Source organism: Metopolophium dirhodum, chromosome 6, assembly GCF_019925205.1.
Source record: "Metopolophium dirhodum isolate CAU chromosome 6, ASM1992520v1, whole genome shotgun sequence".
Taxonomy (NCBI): Eukaryota; Metazoa; Arthropoda; class Insecta; order Hemiptera; family Aphididae; genus Metopolophium; species Metopolophium dirhodum.
Window position 1 is genome coordinate 12,897,045 of NC_083565.1, and position 22,823 is coordinate 12,919,867.

At 27.7% G+C, this 22,823-nt stretch overlaps 1 protein-coding gene across 1 annotated transcript in view; it reads left to right on the top strand.

The window, feature by feature from the left end:
- The window catches only part of LOC132946593 (glutamate receptor ionotropic, NMDA 2B), a 209,841-nt gene that overhangs the window by 124,875 nt on the left and 62,143 nt on the right, over positions 1–22,823 (top strand). The gene's annotated exons all lie outside the window — the stretch shown is intronic.

Consider the following 22,823-nt stretch of genomic DNA (forward strand, 5'->3'; position numbering starts at 1 on the left):
CAAAACAGATTTGTTTAGAAAATGTAGCGCAAGGTTGTTCATAATATATTCTCCTTATAGAAATTTAAAAATATTGATTACTTAACTATACCTACCTATTTACTTGTTACAAGAATAGAACTCAAAAACTATAGCTAATATTCGTCTTCATTAAGAACTATTTCTTGAATGTGTTCTAAAAACATTGAAATAAATAAATATTATAATATTGGTGTTGTTACGTTGGATCTAACAAATATAAGACCGTTATTACTACATCCAATTTTCGCATATTATTAGGTCCATATAAATTGTGTTATTTATGTAACTCATATTTTCCCAACTTTCCGTTTCAATTAATTTTTAAGACGTGTACGATTAATCAATTATAAATTACTTGTAATAATAAATTAAAAGATATTTTAAGTTGCATTATTTTTACCGATCGATGATATTCCCTAATTCCCTACAGATAAATTAATTTATCGCTGACACGCAAGAAACGTGTTGAACAGTTCCCTGGAGTACTTTAAGGTACAAATATCGTTACCTACCTAGAATAAACTAAATTGGTTGCAATATCCTTCCCTATTATAGTGAGCACGATATTGTTCTATATACTCTTTTGTTAGACTGTCAATGCGTGCTGTGAATTATACTGATAGTATTTTATACGATACGTATAATAGGCGACCTCTGTCTTACAATTGTTCGTGTATAACATTTGGAGTATAAATTTGATATTAAAAAAATATGGCCAATTTCATTATTACCCTGGGGTTGATGAATTAGTATTATTTATTTCAGATTCAGTCTGTGGTTACAGGTCAGTACCAAAACGATAGGTATGAAACATTCGAAAATCTAATACCTAATATTTTCATTGATTAATTTTAAACATTTAAATTATATATTTACATATTATTATATAATATTAGATTCGGTATCCATAACATGTGTAGTGTGTTGTTATCAATTTTTTTTAAAATTAATACCATTGTACAAATTATAAACCACCACCAGATGAAAAATCTTCCAAAATCCGTTAGTTTACAACTCTTAGACATTTAATTTAACATTCGCTGATTGCTGATTTCCAAATTCGAAATAGGTAATTAGGAAATTGGCTATAAAGATACTCGTTGACCATACTATATAAAATATAATGCAAAACAGAAAAAAGTTAGATGTGTTTCATTGTACGTCAAATATATAGTAGTTTATTTATTTTTAAATGTATTTTATGTAAAAAAAAACACTCTTTTCATTTTTAAAACTCAATATCTAGATATTTTATACTTTTTAGAAATCATTTTATATATCCTTATAAAGCTCATAGCTTTTTCCGGAACCAAAATATATTTTACTTTGTTTAAAAGCCTAAGTGGTTACTCACCCGGGACGTTGCACTTTTATATGGCTAAATGAAACGCTATACGTTTGATCAAATGATCCATCACCCCAAATTGACCTCACCGGTTTTAATCATATAAAAAGTATGTTTACTCTAGAACGTTAAATTTCCAAGAAAACCATAGTAAATCTCATATTTGAAAATATGTGTTCCTCTGAAAATCCAAACATTTTTTTTTAACTTTTTATGAAATATTTTTATTTTTGTGTGATTTTAAAACTTGAACAACAATGTATTGAGTAAAATTGGATTTTTAAAGGCACTATACTGTGCTTATGAAGTGGCTATAATTAAATTTCTCGAGGGTATTTACTTTAGTCGAAGGAAAATATAAGGGATGGAAACTATTTTCGAAATTGACATATTTTACTAAATAGTGTAGAATATTAATTATCGATGTAAACTATTTACTTTAAAATTATACAAAAACTGTATACTTCTATATTATACAAATCGTTATGATGCTGATGTATGTTTAAAAAAAAAAAAACAGTATGAATTTTATATTGTTATTATTATTATTATTATTGTTATATATTTGTAATACAAGGCATACGCGTATTGTTAGTTTTTAAAATAAAAGTTGAACTAAATGCGTTCAATCATAAAAAAACATAACATTTTACCTATATTATATGCATGTAAATGCGTTTCGGTGATTGTATAAATTTCATTTTAGATTCTGGTTGGATCGCTGAATGTATTGATTTTACAATGATGAGGGTTTTTTTATGTCTATGTGCACACGTTTTATAGTAGAAAAAATGCTTTGATCTTCAGCTTTGAACATGGTAAGAGAATTGGATCTATTTGGTACTTTTACAAAAATCGAAAATTATTCCAGATTCATAATACTTTTTAAAATGGGAAAAACAAAAAAAAAATGATGTGGAAAACAAACACTTTTACGCAAAACTAGTTTTCAAAAAAAATAAGATTGATATTAAAGCCATATTTTTATATTTGATTCTTTGTTGTAGTCTAATAACACTGAATTTGTATCATCAGATATTCATATACTTAAGAATGTATACAAGACATCATATAATTTTAAAAATATTTTGGTTCTTTTTGTACTGTAAACAGATATTTTAAATTGCTGACTCTTTTAAGTGTTTTTTTGGTTTATGTACACTTAAATTTTTGTTTGTAATTAAAAACCATAACAATGTAGTAGGCGTATAAGGTTCTTTGTACATAGTTCGTTCTTTGATTTAATAAGTATATAAATAATACATACTAACAACTTATTTTATAAGCATTCAAAGCACGAATTTTTACGATTTTTCATCAAAATCAAGACAAGTTGCCGAATAATTTGTTGTTAAAAATTCATAAAAATTTTAATATTCATACCTAAGGTTAGAAAATAAAATCCAAGGTTCATCCGTTTTTCATAGTAAACGTTTATAAAAAGTTGAGCTCAATATTTCAATATCACAAGTTAAAATGTTGACATTGGAAATTAAGCTATTAGAAAATTTATACCTACATAATACTCATATTATATTAACATAAATATATATATTTTTTTTTGATCATAAGTTTTTATTCAATCTGTTACAAAAAAGAGAACAATAACAACAATTGGTGGTAAATATAGGTTAAAATAAAAAGGCAGATTAAACAGACTGTAGAGTGTAGACGACTCCCAGCGGAGGTACTACGGCATGAGTAGGATTATAAAGTTAGGCTAGCTAAAATGATTTAATAATATCTCGTGATTGAATTATTTCTGTAGAGAATAATATTTTCTTTAATATTTTAAAAATATATAACTAATTTAGTTAAATCAGTTATGTAAAGAAAACTTAGTTTGGAGCAAAAAGGAATTAATTTTATACTTTGTAAGATGAAAGTAAAAATGTAATGAAGAACCCCATTAAAGTGAAAAACCACTTCTTGGTAACACCACATTCTGCAATGTTTGACTTTTAAATTAGCCTTACATTTTATCCGAGTGTGAAATGAAACCATAAATTAAATTTAAACAAGACACAAGCTTAAAATAGTTTCCTTTCAAATTTAAATTACAATCAAAACATATTTCCATGTTAATATTATGTATCTATTTAATTTGTTTTAAATTTATACCATTGATCTTTGTAAAATGGTTTTCATATTACCATTTGCTTGTTTTTTTATTAAACTTTATCAAACATTTATTGAATTTAAAATATTTCAAGAATATTGATGTCCACTATACTGCTATAGCCTATAAATATTAATTCTGTTAATATTTAATAACTTGTCTCCTTTCAGAAAGGTTGAAAATTACCAGAAATTGAATTGTATACTATAATATAATATACAAGAAAATATTATAATAGATCACATTTTTCATGGATTTAATAAAAAAATAAATATAAAATGCTACACTAGTTTTTTTTTTAAAGTTCTTTATTTTTATTGATGACCGTTACGATATAAAATATATATTTTAAAATGTACACTACCACCTAATCAATTTATATTATTCTAAAGATAATTAATAATAATATGTATATATAATATCTGACAAGTAATTTACAGCTATAATATTTTAGCAAATATTTTCTCATGTTTTATTGATTTTTATTATACTTAGAAACAAAGATTATCGGGTTACTTAGTAAATTCTCAACATACACCGTTATGATGTAATTAAATAAATTTTATGCAAATTAATATTATTATAGAATTATGTCAGAAATGTCGTTAATGTATGGATTTAGATGCCGTTTCAGAAAATATACAGTTCGCAGGCAAATTGCCCATGTCTAGGTACTGATAATGTAAATACATATTTTATCATACAGTCGAGCGACGGTGAACAAACAGATCAATCTTATCACACCTCTTATCAGCTAAATCTTTTAAAGTCAATATTTTTTTTTATAAATCTATTAATCATTTGAAAAGCAATTGTAATTTTGACAGAACACATTCAGCAATAATTATATACTGGGAACTCGCGCATAAAAATGTATTGAATATTATTTTATATAACTTTATTCATACATTTAACTGATACGTTGTATGCATAAAAGTAATTTCAATAATAAAAACAGTATAACCAATTTATAGCAACGTGAAATTTGTATATATAGCATTAATGGTCATGCCGTAGTCGACGTAAAACAAAGATCAACATAAAAAGAAAAAACTAGTTTAATTTTAACGTTACAATATCATAATAATATAATCAATTGGCGACCGTGACATTGCTTTAGTTTAATTTTGGTAGAATGGAATCCACGCATTTGAACTCTGTGTTTGTGTGTCATTACTTTTTCGATACATTTTTCTTTTAGCTTTGCAGCTGTAATGAGTAAAAAACCACAGACGTTAAAATAATAACTACGTTACGATGCACGACGGACGCAAACCACTAAAATAAGATGATTGGTATATGAAAAAAAAATGACACGTTTCCAAAATATTGTCTCTATTTAATTGAACGCGAACATGGAGAATGTGGAAACTCGATGTAAAAGAAGAATTCTTGTTAATATACTACGCCTGGTCCGGTCGACAAAGGGTCGAAAAGTTTTTGACCGGCACACTCTGTGACCGACATACCTAACTTCGGTCCCTCCTCTAAAGCATATTATTATTATTATTATTATTATTATTGTACCTACCTAGCATGTATGGTGTATCTACCTATATACACCTACTACACGTGCGCGTATATAATCGGAATTTTGTGCGCTTTCGTTTTTCCACACACGCTCGCGCTTGCCAAATTCGTTTAAGGCCGAATCAGTACAGGACGATCGTCACGTTCGGCCATAACGAGTTCTTATATTCGTGTATGTACCTATATATATATATAGCTTTACGCGTAATACGCATTGCATTACCCGTCGTGTCACCGTTAGCATAATATGACTAATGTCTGTCGATACGCAATGAACGAACCTATAATATGTGCGATGGGGCTGCAGCTCTCTGTATATATATATATATATATTATTATGCAAAACTCATCACGTGTATATTAAAGCCCACGGTACGGTGAACGGGAATTCAATTTAATAATATTTATACGCCGAGAACTTCAAAAACCATCCGACGAAAACGCAATATCACGTCGCGCCGGTATATCCATTTAACACGTTGGCGCGTAAATATTCGTTTATGCGTTTTTAATACGACGCTGCGGCAGCAGTGTTGACGCAATAATAACTATTATTATTTTTTTATTTTTTATTTTTTTTACTTAAATAGGTTACCCGGTGTGTCTGCGGGCTACCGTCCAATAATACGTCCAATCGACTCGGCGTTATTCTATGTTTAACGTTAAAATATGGATTGAATCATATTATAGTTATTATGATCGCACGTTGTTTTGTAATCCACGTCGTTTTCGATATGACTTAAAGGTGCTAGAGCGAGCGCACAGAGAAACTAAAATTTATGATTACCTTAACGTTATAATATTTTACACAACTAACCGGATTCTTGTTATAAACGCGGGAATTTGTTTGAAAAGAAAACTATTTAATACAAAGTAACATGAAACTGTCGTGTTGGCACAAGTAAATACAGTGTATACGTATTTTGATGTTTTAATATAAACACTATAAAGCTGATTTAAATGCGACCATGGTATGCATTATACCACTGTCATATCTATATGGTATATTATATTGTAGTCGCTTCTACTGAACTAGGTGTAGAATTAAATTTAGCCAGAGATTGAAAATAAACCAATATATTACTGTTTATATTTAATTAAAAAATAAACATACAATTTAACACACTTTTTACAGATTTCCGAGAATAAAGCTCATCTTTCGTGCACTTTTCCACGATTTTCTTTTCTTTTTTAAATTAAAACTAATTTTACATTTGTATCTATAAGTATAGGTACATCCAGGACGATATTATTGTCTTTTTTTAAAAATTAATCATCCGCATTGAAATGTTTTGTACTTAAATAAAAGACAAGTGCGATGTCAAATAAATCGTTCAAATATACCTACCTAGTATGATCTGTATGTCGTATACATTGTAAATTAATCATAAAACACATAAACTAAAAAAAGCATTCCAATGGTTATTATTACTACCTATCGAAAGTATTTTATTTTTCATAACAACGACAGTAAAAAGTGTTTGACGACTTTTACACTATTGACACACAAAGGACGACTAATGTACACTAACGTGACATTAAGGTTTAAATTATGATACGATACAATATAAAAATTACTATAAATCATAGATAGTTATAGATACCTATAGTTGACTATTATACTATTATGGTGATAATCTTATTAAAGTCGTAATTACTTTGATAAGTAAAATCTAATTAAATCATAATATATTATATTATTTTACATTAAACCTTAATAAAATACAATTACCTAGTAAAATAGTCGTTTACCATACCAGTGAATTGTGATAAGACTGGCTTGAGTGTACGTTTTTCATTCAACCACACTTTATTCACGAAAACTGGGCTTCGAATTTATTTAGTCTACAATTTTTTTTTTTATTTATTATTTAAAATACATCTACAATCTATACAGTTATTTGTACAATAATTAGATTTGATAAAGGAAAGAATATAAAATTAACGGCGAATAATAGGATTGGGAAGTTATCCATTGATAACACCCAGCAGTCTACAATTTATAAAAAATCAAACAGTCACAAAATAATGATCAACCTAATACAATTTTCACTTATTAACTTTTTATTAGGAAATTACATTTTTAAACAATTGAAATAAATGTATTCATTTTATCGTATTTCCATCTGCCTGTCAAATATATTCGAAAAACCATATACTAAAATATTTTTTAATGAAACGAATAATTAAGTAGCGTATTGATTTTTTTAAAAACCAATATAGATTTATGAGAAATATAAATGAGGTGACGGCTGATCAAATACTTGAAAGTTCAAGCATAAGGACCTCTCTTATGTAAAAGATACCATATTGATTACATTGTTGGTAAAGCGTTTCGGATTGTGGGTGGTTGTATTAGGTAACAATCATCTAACGTTGGTTCACCCGACGACTCTATACTATGCCATGTCATGTTCACGAGGTGCTTGAGTATGGTCCCGTTGTTTGGTCACCATATACCATCGAAATAAAGTGAATCTGTCGGATCCGAAACCGTTTTTTGGGTGACCGCCTAAAAATTCCTCTTCCAGATCACGACTATACAGGTCAGGCTATTTGTCAGGCTCTTAACCCGATTCTCTCGACGATAGGTGAAAATAATTTGGTGATAGGTTCATTCGAAGATTTGTCAAAGGTGGAAATTAATGCTCGGAGACTATTTGAGTGACTAGCAGGTGTCAGGATTTTTTTTTATCCCACAATTACTAATACCAACTAATCTATGAATGCACTGTTGTGAAAAGTAATACTTAGGTGATTACAATATTTTGTGATATTTTAATACTTCTATACTGGTAACAGAGACAAAATTTAATTTTTGTAGTTTTGTATTTTATAAACAATCTTTTAAGTTATTCTGTTGTGTACAAAGTCTGTTATATTCATCTGTTATAACTTATAATATTATGTTATGTAACCACTGTAAAAATCCAAATGGAGATAGTTCTATTAAATATACATATACATATACATATATACATGTATATATGTATATATAAATAAATACAAAATGCAATTAAAGTATAAAAAAAATATACCAAAATGTCATTCTTAGTTACAACAGCATGCCAATTTATTTCAAAACCACTTAAAAACGTATTACAAGTTACAACATTAATTCTAAAGTATAATTATATTTTAAACCAATTTTTTTTGTATATTTATTTTAAATTGGTACAATATAGTGTATATCATTAAAAAAAATTATCTTTTTAGTTTAAGTAGTTTTACTACATACCTACAAAGAAAAATAAATTCTTGGTCAGCCTTCGCTGAAAAATAAAATCAGTCACATTTATACGACTCTGCGAAAATGGATATTTTGTAATTTAAATATTCTTCTAATATTACCTGATGCAAATTAAACAACAGTTGAATGCATTTACTAGTATATTACATTGATGATTGTCACTGGGAACTATATATTTGAATATTAATAAAGGATTTGTAATAAGTAAGTATGTTTTGAAAATATGTCGTCGCGTGTGTCTTAATTTTAGTAAAATATTATAATCAAATTAATATAATAGGTACTAAGTTCTAACATACAGTATGAATTGAAATGTGGTGTTTCACGATTATACTATAAAGTCATTAATTAAAAATTCTTCATTCTCGTGGCAATAAAACGAAAAGTTCAACTAGAACATGAAACTTTCATTAAATAAAAATATCAAGTTACACAGCACAATATCGACCAATTAATTCTGTATTAGGCATTAGTAGGGCTAAAGCATTTTTAGAGAACTAATACTCATTACTCATGAAATAATACAGATGTATTGCAATATCTTAAGTAAAGTATTATATGGGTTTAAATTGTTAATTAAATGTTCCAATTGTTGGTTTTATAAACCCATTAGTGATTAAACATAAATGCACTACTTAAAAAAAAAATGTGTACTTCAGTAAGTATATAACAGTAGGTAAGTATTATAATATAGTAATATAATATTATATGATAAAACAATGTTATCGATTTTTCTTCACGATGAAATTTATATACTTTATTATAATATTATAAAGTGTTTAATGTGTCCGCATGATTAATAAATTGTTGTTTTATTATTAAAACAAAATACTTAATATAAACACATAAAATATATCTATATTAAGTGATTAAGTCTAAATATTGTGTGTTCCAACAAAAATCTATAATCGACAGCTATACAATATGTGGAGGACTAGTAATATTTAATAAGTAAGTAATTAAGGCCACGACCAATATTAACGTAATAACCGATTCGCTCGGGTGGGTCTTTATGGCGTGATGGGTAGCAAAAAATATTCATTCGATAAATAGACCATCTAAGACAGACTTAAGCCCGATTATCTGCGGATGTGCACGTTATGCTGCGACATCGTGAAATGCCAAAATTAATATAATTCAGATTAACGCGCAAAATCGGGAGGGATTCAATTGTTATGCTTAATATAGGCGAGCACAGGAACAATGTAATTCGTGTTTGGTATAACAAATGAAATGATTTGCGTTATGTAGTAGAACTTCGACTGTAGGAGTGTTCGCCTACCCTAGGCACTGGACCAGTGGAAAAGTCTGTTCTCCGTTGACTTGTTTATATTACTCTGTAATCGCGTTGTCGGCTGCCTTTGTCACGTAGTTATTCGTCAATCAGACGTAAATACGAAAGGGAAAGAAGTGAAAACAAAAAAAAAACATAAGACCATTACCCACCTTAATCCAGTGAAACGCTGTCGTATTCTCACTGTAGAGTTTTCGAAAGCCTCAATGTTTAATCCCTTCGTGTACGGCAATGAGAATAATAAAGAATCCCTATGTTTTCACGATTTTCCTTTCATGGACAGATATCGTGGTGAGATTATTTTTATTGCATGTTGCGCTTAACCACGTTACCATGTTAATGTGTAGGGAGGATTAAAAAAATGTACCCTACAGGCTTACCAGATATTCAGTATGTACCTATACTCTGATTTAGTACTTATAGCGTAAAAATATAATATTTATTTGACACTACTGTCGTAGAAAGTTGCGTTATTTGAAGTATGTTTTTGGGAGGAGGGAGGGGCCAAAATGTAATCAATATTTTTTTTAAACTATTATGTCTAAAAAGTATCAGTTTAGTGACAAACAAGGTTTTATTCTTAAAAGCAACATTAATAAATACGATAAATATCCAACCATGGTATTTTTTATACATGAATATAGTTACCGCGAGAACTAAAAAAAAAAAAAATAGAAAAATGTCTATACCTACCAAATGTTTAGTTGAAATATTATATTAACATGTTATTATTATGATGGTTATAATTGTTCATGTGAAATACTATCGATAAATTATTAAAACACAAAATAATATCATAATTTTAATATCACAATGCACACTGTACAATATACTCATTATTCACATTTTCTCATTATAAATGTTTATTGAATTTGTGTGGTTGACAATAATAATTGTAGAAATTATAAATTTGTCATCATCATATAATTGCTGTTTGTTCATAAAATCCTTATAATTAGTATTTATTTTCAGTTGGACATTTTACGGTATTGTGAATGGAATTAGATTTATAATATTTAACATATCCGCATAACTGGCCGTTAAAATATATATTGACAAATATTCTGACGTAATTTGATCGTATTGACTTAGTATAACTCACTGTCGTCTGTCAACCACAGTAACCATAAGCACCATATATTTCTAATAAATAACAATAGGTAACTTAGTACACAATTTTACTAGGTACGTAAAGCCTGAGTGCGTAGTGTTTCTAAAAATAATTTTTATTGAGAAGAAATATATTGTATGCTCACGACCAAAAAAAGATGTCAATCACTTACGCTTTAAAAAAAAACAAAACAATAATAATACTCGTGTTTCATAATATTTAATAAACTTATTAATTATGTTTTTGTCGTGAACAACAAAATATAGATTAGATCACTTTCTATAAATTGAGTAATTTATTTTTGCTACAGTTCAATTAACATCTAAATAGCGTATGAATTTATATTAAGACTGATATTATTATATAATAGTATAGTACTACTTAACTGTGCAGTGTAACTAAAATTGTCGGTCCATTTTCGCGCTACCAAAATCCGTAAAATTTCCGTCGTACGATATTAAACCGTAGTCGCGTGCGTCTACATTGGTAGTTGGCACGTTACTGTCGTCGTAACTAAAATACATTCGTATATTAAATTCGTTTACCGACTAGCGATAATACAGAGCGGACATACCACCTACACGTCGATGTAGCGAAATTGCATATACACAGCGCCGGCTAACACATTTTGTTAATATTATAATGATTAAAATAATAATATAATATGATCAAGAAATAATAATATAATATCGAAAATAACGTATCAAAAATTATTTTTCAGAGCATCATAGTTTATTTTCGTGTGTATGTTCTAGACTCAACAAAGCACATCATACGATTAATATGATAATGTTATTAATATTTTTTCCCATTTCCGCTGATTTTATTTCAACACAATACATTTATTAGTGAAAATATTTTGTCAAATAATATTTAAAAAATAAAAATTACTCAATTGGCTGTAGAATATATAATATACTGTGTTGGATATCATATTGTCTACCGGATCTCATGATTGAAAAAAAAGTACAGACTATGGAAGCTGTAAAAAAAAAATTATTTCTCGTTTTATTAGAATTTCACAGGAGACATTTTATCTGGAATTTATAATTTATAATTATTCCTCAGATATTCACTGAATAAACAATAGTATAAAAATATAAAAAGTTTATTTACTTGAAAAAATGGTGCGAGCGATTGAACGTTTATTATAATTATTATTATTTTTTTTTTAAACAAATGCCTTTTTAAATTATTATCAACATTTAAGGCTTAAACAAAGTAAAAATTAAAAATAATAATAAATATAACGTGACGTAAATAATATAATTGCAGGATAATAACCAGTAGATACCTTAAATAATAATCATGATTACATGTTGTAGTTTCAAAAACCAAAATTAAAAATTAAAGTAAAATTTATAGATATTATAATACAATAATTTGTAGCTTTGTGACTTATTAACTATCTACCTATGTTAATTGGTGTTCAACATTAATATATTTGAAATTAACATAATCTAGAATCAGATTAGAATATGATCTAGCTTGTTGTTTTTTTTTTTAAATAAAAGTTTTAATTTACTTTGGTACTTAGGTTAGGCTTAAATTTTATAATCCGTATCAAACCAACAGTTTATAATATAATGTATAATATCATTAAAAGTAATCAACCGTAAAAGTTCAATCTATGGACTATGTTAAATTAAATTGCGTTACCAGTTATTACATCATAATACAACAGAAATAGATAATAATAATTATATGATATCCCTGGTTTTAATTGCTGAACTTTGCGTATAAACTCATTTTATCGAATGAAATCGCAAATCTTTTTTGTAGTCTTTCAAACTCAGATTTTTAAGAGAACTTCTGAACCACACTGCATTAAATAACAATAATAAAACCAGATAAAAAATTTTAAAACTTGGTTAAATTTCTATGAGATCTAAATCTTTGGTTGGTCATAATATGATTCTTGAGTGTATTGTTGTTTGATCATGTTAAATCACAGTACATCGAAATGTGTCATATCGAGGTAAAGGCCAACGAATATTACTAAATAAATATTATTATCAATTTAATATTGGGTACCTACTATACGTATTATAATATATTATATACCAAAATATACCTTAAATATGGACTTTGAAAAAAAACACAAAATATATTTTAAATCCCACTAGACAATATGCGTTAATTATAACTTTAATTTAACAAAGCCAATATAAAAATATATAATATATTTTATTTGTATAAGAACTATAAAATAACTTGTATTATTAGTTTATGGAATTATTTTTCTCGTCAGAATAACTCAAATATAAAACTATATAACAAAATGCAATAATTATAAAAAATATTGGTGCAAAACTACATTTTATATGGTACAAGTGTCGATTATGTTAATTAAATGTTAATACAAACGATATTATATTTGAATTTTGAAGTACACATTTTAAAAAAAAAGTGATAAATAGCTACCTAGTAATACATGTCATCGAACTTCAGCCTAATCATATGCTACAATAATGTTATAAAGAATATAGTTTATTTTAAATCCCAAAAAGAGTTTTGTACAAAAATGTATCATTGTAAAAATTAATATTCGCATCTCTGAAAATTTTACCTAAAACCTACTAAATTCATGATGCACATTTCATGATTTTATAATATTTTGATAGTCGTTGACCAAGAACAATTTATTAACAAATCTCTATACCCAATTTTCACCATGATTTGATTTTATGCAGCTATATTTTGTATAATATTAAAATACAAATCACTTTCAAAAATATTACAATATTCGTTACAAAGATTATCAAGTTGCAATCGTCTAATTGAAATTTAAATATTTAGTTTCCAACAGCAGACCCTCGTGACTAGTGCTTGTGTATTTCACTGAATACCATGAGCATTTGATCCAATTTTATGCATTATTAATAAAGGTTTTAAATTTTTTCCCTGTGCATATTAAACATTTACTAGGAAATAATAAGATTGAAAGGACGATTATTTTTCACACAATATCTACATTTTAATATAACATGTAAAAACTTTATACTTGAACAGATTATATCTAATTAAACTTCTTTTGAACTATTTGAATACAAATTTTAAATTTTAGAAAAAACTTAAAATTGCTTTTTATTTATTTTAAAGTAGTCTTGAATAAAAAAATAATTAATTGGAATTTAAATTATTCAATATTAATTCTTCATCTAAAACTTTCTCTGATTAAAGCGTTTTTCTTTTAGAATATATCGTCTCAATTGAGATAAAATAAATATAATTTTTATTAATTTACTAAAAATTAAAATATAAATAATATTTTACCTTATTGTTTGAACATTTAAATTAATTCTTTTGATAATAATAATATTTTAGAACTGTTTTTAATATATTTATACCCATAATTCAAATTCAAATTATCATTCAATCATTAAAAACACTATCATACATTCTCTTATTTTAGATTTCGAGTAGATATAAGTTTTTTTTCGTTTTAACTTCAATAAATTTTATGTGGGAAATTGAATCTATAGTTAGTAAAATGTTATTATTGTTTAAGTTGGGAGTGGAGAGGTGTTGGTTCAGAAATGAAATATTCAAAGTATTTTTTCATATAATTGAGAAAAGCAACAAAAATAAGTAATAAACGGGATTTGTCCTTATTCGTCATTTTCATTTTTTAGTTTTTTTCCCGTAAATATTGATAAACAACTTCTCAACGCTTGAAAGTGTAACACTAAGTTCTACATAAGTTTAAAGTTTTTATACTAACTATTCGAAAATAGCAAAGACACATAGAAGTTTGTTTGTATAAGGAATTCATATTTGGCCAAATAACGAATATTTGCAATTTCCAAACAATTGTGTAGTTAAAAATGTATAACATTTTCAATTTTAATGGCTCGTGCTTCAAAATTAAATATATCGTTTCTCATAAGTACAAAAGTATTTGATCATACTGAAACAGGACAATTAAAAAAAAATTTAAACACAATTTCTTTAATAGAAATATGCAGTTAAAATTTGGACAAAATTATATATATTTTTATTGTATATTATAATTTATAATATAATTAATATTCCTATTGTAATTTATTAATTTATACTTGTACATAAAAAGTTTTCATTAAATGTATACACATTTTGTTTCGATACCTATTAATAATAGTTATACAAAAATATATGTAATTAGATGATTTATATTCGATGTTTCCATCCATAGATACAAATACATATTTAACTAGAATCAATGTTAAATATTTAATAGTTATATCTAAATTATTTATAAATATAATTTACCTGGCTAAGAAAAACCATTCAATCGTTGTTTGTTCTCTAGGGAACTCCTAACTGTTGACCAACATTAATGTATAATTTCCCAGCTGTCAGAGGTTGTACTGTAATTTATGTTGTTGTATTTTTAAAACAATATCTAAAGCAATCATTCTCTAAAAAACAGTTTATTACACCACGTCCATTGAAATGATTAAATTAAATAATTACTCATTTTTTATTCACGAGGCGACAAGTCTAATTTGTTTTTAGAATAGTATTATTTCACAAACATTATTTCTGAAATATACCTAATACCTATCACTAAGTAGGAACTCATTTGCTTCGGAGTCACCCGTAAATTGTCGTAAAATGAAATGAGATATTATGTCGATCCAGTCCTCGTGGTAAGGTCTACAATGGTCCTAAAACATGAATGATCCAGAAAATACTAAGATAATAGGCAGGGTACTAAGTATTGATTCTGCTTGCACGTTTCGAGAACATATCTTTATTATAACTATGCATGATGAAATAAACAAAGAGAAAAGGCACTTTTATTATTACTTTTAAAAACGTGCGAGAGTACGCGGATAGATGATTGAAGAAAAGGCAAAATGTTCACCGACAATTCCCTGTAAACCTTATATTTACTTTATTACTTTTGCACGTCATATTAACAAAACTAAGTTGGATCTCAAAGAATAAATTTACAAATAGAATCAACGTGTTGGGACTCGGGAATGTGTGTTACTTTTTTCATCTAATTATACTTTATTTTGCGTATTATTTGAATCACTTGCTTCGGTATTGAAATAATATATAAATTCGTTGTGAACTATTGTTAGCGGGTGGACATAAACAGTTCAAGAACATACATTTGTAATCATTGATAGAACAATTAAAATGTTTTATTGGTTAATAAGAACCAAGTACTTCATCGTTGAATTTGTTTAGGCATAAAATATAACATAAGGAGTATCAATAATGTATTCCCAATATTTTTAGGGTTGAAAAATTGACATATTCAGTACACTTTACATATTTTTAAAATCTTAAAATATTTATGTTTTTGTCTATTTTATTCGAAATATCTGACATATATTATATTTATAATATATTCATTTGTGTGTTGTGTCTGAATAGTTATAGTATAGATACAAAAACAAAGTAACTTCGGATATCATATTTTGAATACCATTAATTCAAGTTTTGATCTCAAAAATATGTTACAGATTTTTTTTCCGTTTAAATTACCTATAAACCATGTGTTTTATAAAGAAAAATGCGTAGATTAAATATGAGATTATAAATTTTACGGGTACTACGAGAATTTGTCATTTATTCATCGTATAATAATCATATTACGAAAAACGAGCGCTTCACTTTTAAATATTTACCCGTAAGACACATTGTAATCAAACAACAAAGCTAAAAATATAAAAGTTTATTTTATTTTGTTTCGTTTACGTTACAGTTACGCCTTCAAAAAAATAATCTAAATAATGCAATTTCAAGGAAATCGAATTGAACTTTGTTCCGTTCAAATGCTAATTGAAACGAGGATTAAATATTAAAATATGCGAAACGTTACAACGTTCTGTGACAAGTCTGAGACACGGTGCGAATTTTCGGGTAGATAAAACGGGTAATTTGCGCACCGCGATTAATGACGGAAAAATGAAAATATGTAAACCTTTCCCGGGATACCTATGCGCAGATGAGAGAACACCTGCAACGTGGTTCGTTAAATATTATCGACTCGGTGGCTTCACCTGGCCGGGGAACTTTCACCAATATACAATCGACAGTAAAGTTGTCAGTCGGGCCGCCTCGCGCCTCTATTGTTGTACCACCATGCTATGCAATTCCAATCCATATCGTGTATAATCTGCGAGTGACGGGATGGATTGAAAAACGAAAATATTATATTAGAAATACGTTTATGATAACATTGCATGCGTGTAAAAAAACATAAAAATAAAACACAAATAAATAAACCGCAGCTACGACCATTGTTGGAGATTAACTGGGTATACACATTAATGAATAATGGGTATTAAAAACTCCACCGAATTTTCCGAAAATAATAATAAAAAAAAAACCCCCACAACGAACAAGTAATCGGCTTATGCGTGGTACCCGTGGGCACGTATGCATACGTGGAGTGCAGCTGTCTATCCCTCGGCTTATAGACTACAATTATCACTGCTATGTGTGACTGTAGCTTGGCGAGTTGGATAGGTCTGAAATCATATTATATTATGGATGCGTAAATTAATAAATTTAGTTCTGAGGTGATGTGTTTATTAACGGCGATGCGTTTTAGTGGCCTATAAGTTCTAATAAATATTTCGTTAAAAAAAATGCCAGTTCTATTAAAAGCCTAAAAAAATATTGTGTTTTGTAATATGATATAAGTACGGTAATATAATAATATTGTAATACATTATTGTAGGTACCATAATGATATTTCAATAATGTACCTATACTGTCAATGGTTATTGGAAAATCAATTTAGTAATATAATAATAATGTAATACATTATTGTAGGTACCATAATGATATTTCAATAATGTACCTATACTGTCAATGCGTATTGGAAAATCAATATAGTGCTACGTTCTAATGTGTTTATTTTGATCATACGTGCATTTCACGTTGAGTTTCAAAAATTCTCTCAACTCCTATAATATGTGTAGGTACCCAATTGTCGATACAATTTTACTGGTCACTCGTTTTTCGCACGTAATTTGAAATTAAATCAAATAAATAATGATTTAATGCAATATTTTTTAAAAATTTTAGACATATATGTATAGGGATAACATTTTTTTTATCATAGTCACAACTAATAGTATTAAATAATAATAATACAACTGATAGCACAAGAAAAAGAATATCGACCATCGTCAATATCCTGACGATTTGTTAACCTTACTTTGTAATAATTACAATTAATAAGATGATAAATTATTATCTAACTTAAACTATACAACTCAAAATTGGGTTTCAAAATAATGCGATAAAATAGCTATGTATTTAAAAAAAAGGTTTATTTAGATAGAAAGATAATTATCTCTATACAGTTAAGTGATAATGTTGTGTGAATACGTAACAACTATAATAACATTACTATATAGAAGATCATATTAAAACAACTATTCGGTAAAACAGATGTTATAAATTATCTTTAGATTTCAATCCATTCATTTAGATTAGATATTATTATATTATATTTAGAACCAAAAACCGATCAAAATTTGTTGAAAATTATATTGCGCCAGGAACATTATATTTCTTTAACACTCTTTCTACCCAATAAAGTAATTCCAATCGTATAAGGACATTTCCATTTTTATCGTTTTCTTTTCAACCATAAAATATTTATTTTACTGTACAGTTTTCAAACAAATATAATGCTATAAAATATAAAAGAATATTGTAGAATTGAATCCTACATTATAATATTTTATTATATCTTCGTTTTAATTATTGTTATTAAACCTAAGTAGGTACGTAACATAATTTTTTTTTTTTTTTTTATTGATCTTGAGCCCGGCAGCTGAGGCCATTAGCTATTTTTGGTTTTTACTGTAGGTTATAGGTTAGGTTAGGTAACATAATTTATTTAATATAATAACCATGGAAACAATTATGAATTTTGTGTTGATCAACACTGTCTAGTAGGTACGTATGTTTTATAATTGTAAAACTCTTGGAAATAACACTAAATAAGATTTTTAATTATGATTTATTTGGGTCTAATTTCATTCCACTGGTAGCATAAATCTAAATTTATGTTATGACTTATTAAAAAAAAAAAAAAGAAAAATGTTTTTCTTTAGATAATAGGAATCCTTTGGGATGCGATTTAAATGTCATTTTTAAATGTGAATGCCAGAAAAATAAACTATAAATCCAACCACGTAATATTTATGTATTTTTTTAAACAAAAACAAACTAGTGAAATAATGATATTTAATTAATGGACAATATTGTGAAAAAATGTTGAAAAAAAAATACGATTAAATTAATTCCCAGAAACGTGTTGTCGTTTTGTTTAAATAATTTATTTGGTTTTAAAAAAAAAGATAAATTTCAGTTTTTTATCAAAATACTCAAATTTCAAATAAATGAGAACATATTTTTTTTCAAATAATTCTTCTTTATGCATGCATCATGGATGTGAAAATATTTATATTCATCGTGAATAATGATTTATTATCCACTCATCAATGCATTCAATACGATCATCATCTATGTGAATTCGTTCAATTTTTCATGAATGTGAATGCATTTTTACATTCAAACCCTTTACTACAGTTATTTTGAAATACTAGACAACAATATGTGAATATAAAATTTCCATTATTATTATAATATCCAATATCACCCAGCATTAGTCTGCCAATTAACCAGGCAGTCAGTACTTTATTTCTTTATCAATCAGTAAGTTATTTTTGAACCATTTAGGTTCTATGCAATGTTCTCCACATTCTCAATTTGATTAAAACTATTAAGATAAAAACGAATCAACACGATAATCAAAAAATTTTAACATATATATATGATTACCGTGGAAAGTCTACGGTGAATATTTTGCATAGATTCAAACCAAGACAATATTTATTTAAATATCCCAATATGTTATTGTATTGTTTTTTTTTAAATTATATATTACGTTTTATTAAAACTAAATAATAATTTATGAATGTAATTAACTAAAAATGAACGAATCGATTGAAATGTAAATACTATTACTGTAACAGTTAGGTACTATTGTAATATTATTCATTCATATTTTAGATTCTGAGCGAAGCGATGAATGTATTGATTTTACAATGATGTGTTTTTTTTTATTTTTTTTTGTGTCTGTACCTTTTAGGACAGTAAAAGTGCTTGGATTTTTTTCAACAGTAACTTTTCTAATAAGAAAGTGAATCTAGTTGGTACTTTTGAGGGTCAAAAGTAAAAATTTCTCAGTAGTTTTCAAACGCGACGTGAAAAACAAAAGAAAAATCCAGGGAAAACGGGAATTTTTACGCAAAATCTGTTTTTGAGAAAATCGATTTTGATTTTTCTTGCAACTCTAAAACAAATGACTGTAGGTACATTAAATGTTAACTGAATGTTTATATTATCATTTTCTATACACCATAACATTTTCCAAATATTTTGACTTGTTTTGAGCTGGTTACGGACATTTTCAGTTTCCATTTTTTTTAGTTTTTTTTTCTATAAATATCAATAAAATGTTATTTGTTGGTTAAAAAAGCTTGAAAATTTAATAGAAGGCTCCTAGGTTATTGTTTCAAAGGCAGATGAAAAAAATTAAAAATCCTTAGTCACAGTTTTTATTTATAATCATTTAAAGTTCAAATCTTGACAAAATACTGAAAATCACGAAAATTAGCAAATTATTTTGAGTTGAGAATTCATAAACATTTTTCTTTTTAAATCTAAGATTTCAAAATGTAATACAAGATTATCCATAAGTTTGTCATAAATTTAAAGGCTCCTGATATATCGTTCTAATAGTAGTTGAAAAATATTAAATATACATAGGCACAATTTTTTTTTATAAGCATTTATAGTTCAAATTTTGACAAAATATATAATTTAATAATTAATTTGTAGTTAAAAATGTATAAAACTTTTATAGCTAAGGATTGAAAATTGAAAACAAGGCTCCACGTAAATAGGTTATGTATAAATTACTTTATTCACAATAATATCATCAAATATACTTGGTAATATCATAGGCTGACTGACCGTTTTCGCTCAGAATCATTTTTCTTATACAATGATATTATATCATTGAATTCATATTAACACCATCCATTATAGTGACCCACTTGTAACCTACTGTACAGCAGAGCGACATCCACTTACCCACCTTTTTAAATATAATATTGTATAGTGCGCATACGGGATTGAGTATGCATTGTGCAAAACTAATGTGATAATAAGTGAATTCTTTTATTTTTAATTCAATGATGAATATGAGTACATTCCTTTTAAAACAAAATTTAATGTTCCAAATAGGTACTATATTGTTATATTGTTGCATGTTTAGTTCAACGCGAGTTGCCAACAGTACAACTTTCCGTCATCAAAAAAACTTTATTAAAATATTTCCCTCACCTATTTAAGTTATATTGAAACCGTGTTTAATGAAAACTTTTTGTGACTTATTCATACATATATTATGGTAAGTTATGAGAAATTTTTTTAGTAATTTTATATATATATATATAAATTATATTAATAAAATGTGAACCATGATAATGATATAATATTTTGTATTTTCTACCTATATCCTCACGACCTCACTACAATTACTTTAACAATGAATATCGAGTTCATAATAAATTACTGGATACATTATACTCCAAAATATAGTCAATTTATTCGCACTTTAATACTATTATTAATACCCATGACGTAATTATGTTTAAAGTGAGCATGCGCAGCAATATAACCATTTGAGTGTTTCCGCTTGAAACTGAATTCCGTTTTATGTAGATTCAGTTTTCACTGTTTTCAGTACTTTTCACTTCTTTACTTTTCGTATTATAATACAACTTGAGTGTATATTAAGTAATTATATAATACGCGTATACATAATAGTTCTGAATATTCTTTTTTAAAAATATGACCTATTAACATGTTATTTAAACTTAGACAAAAGTTCCTGGCTTTTATGTAAACTATATGTTAGAGCTAAATGCTAATGTATTCTGAAAATGTTGTGAGCCTAACGGTTTATACTTGAAAAGTGTTTCACATCGTATATAGGTACAATCTGCCTATATAGTATTAGAATATACATTATACATTAAACATATTATATGATTCATTTTACTTTCAAATTTATTTTTATTTTTTTAATACATCTACTCATCAATATTAATTGCGCCGAGGCTCTGTACTGCGAAACGTAAACGAACAAAATTAAAAGGTCAGATAGACCATTTGTTTAGGTAAACAATACTCAAATTAAATATGGACCATCGCGGGGAGCAAAAAATTGTTTGTTCACTGTGAGAACAGTCGACCGTTTCTCCCGGAATTCAACACCAATCACCTGGCGTGTCCGTAATTTATTTTTATCTTCGGAATATACCACAAACACAAATAAACCAAAGCCTGGAGCGTTTTGAGCGCATGTCGAAAATACAAGAAACTCGCGATCAACGACTGTGATGTGTACACTGTCGAATAATAATAACATCTTCCCATAATCGTATCACTCGTCACTATATTATTATTATCATCATTATTATCACTGTCACCGTTCGCCTGTAAACGTACGAGACGCGTTGAATGCTTGAATGTGCGAAACGAAATACGAATTCGTATCAATTGGACGTGATATATGTATATAATAATATATACAACGGAAAATAGCGATAAGGGAAAACGGAAGAGGAAAAAAAAATACAACGCGACACGACAATAAACACTCACACGAACACATGGTCGAACGTAACACGTAATTGCGTCGTACAGTGCAGGGCATACCTCCGATGTGTGCGGGTGTGTGGGTCGGAAGAGGTATATAACGACGACATCGACGACGACAGTCACTCGAGCAGTCGACCCGCAGAGTAATAATTGACAGCGGTGTCGATAGTGCGTTCGAAGTGGGTGCGACGGCTGAGAGCGGATGTATGGAATGTACACATCCGGTTCGGGCGGCATTAAAGGGTGCGTCTTTTCACAGACGGAAATACCCTCGTCCGGCGGCGGCGGCGGCGGCGGTGGCTATTTCAAACGTCGGCCGCCCGACCCCTACCCCTGCCCGTCATACCCGCCGCCGTCGTAAACGCACACAGGACGCACACCAGTTCGACGGCGGTGGCAATGGGACTTGCTCGGAACAGCAGCAGCAGCAGCAGCAGCATCAGCCGCCGCCGCCGCCAC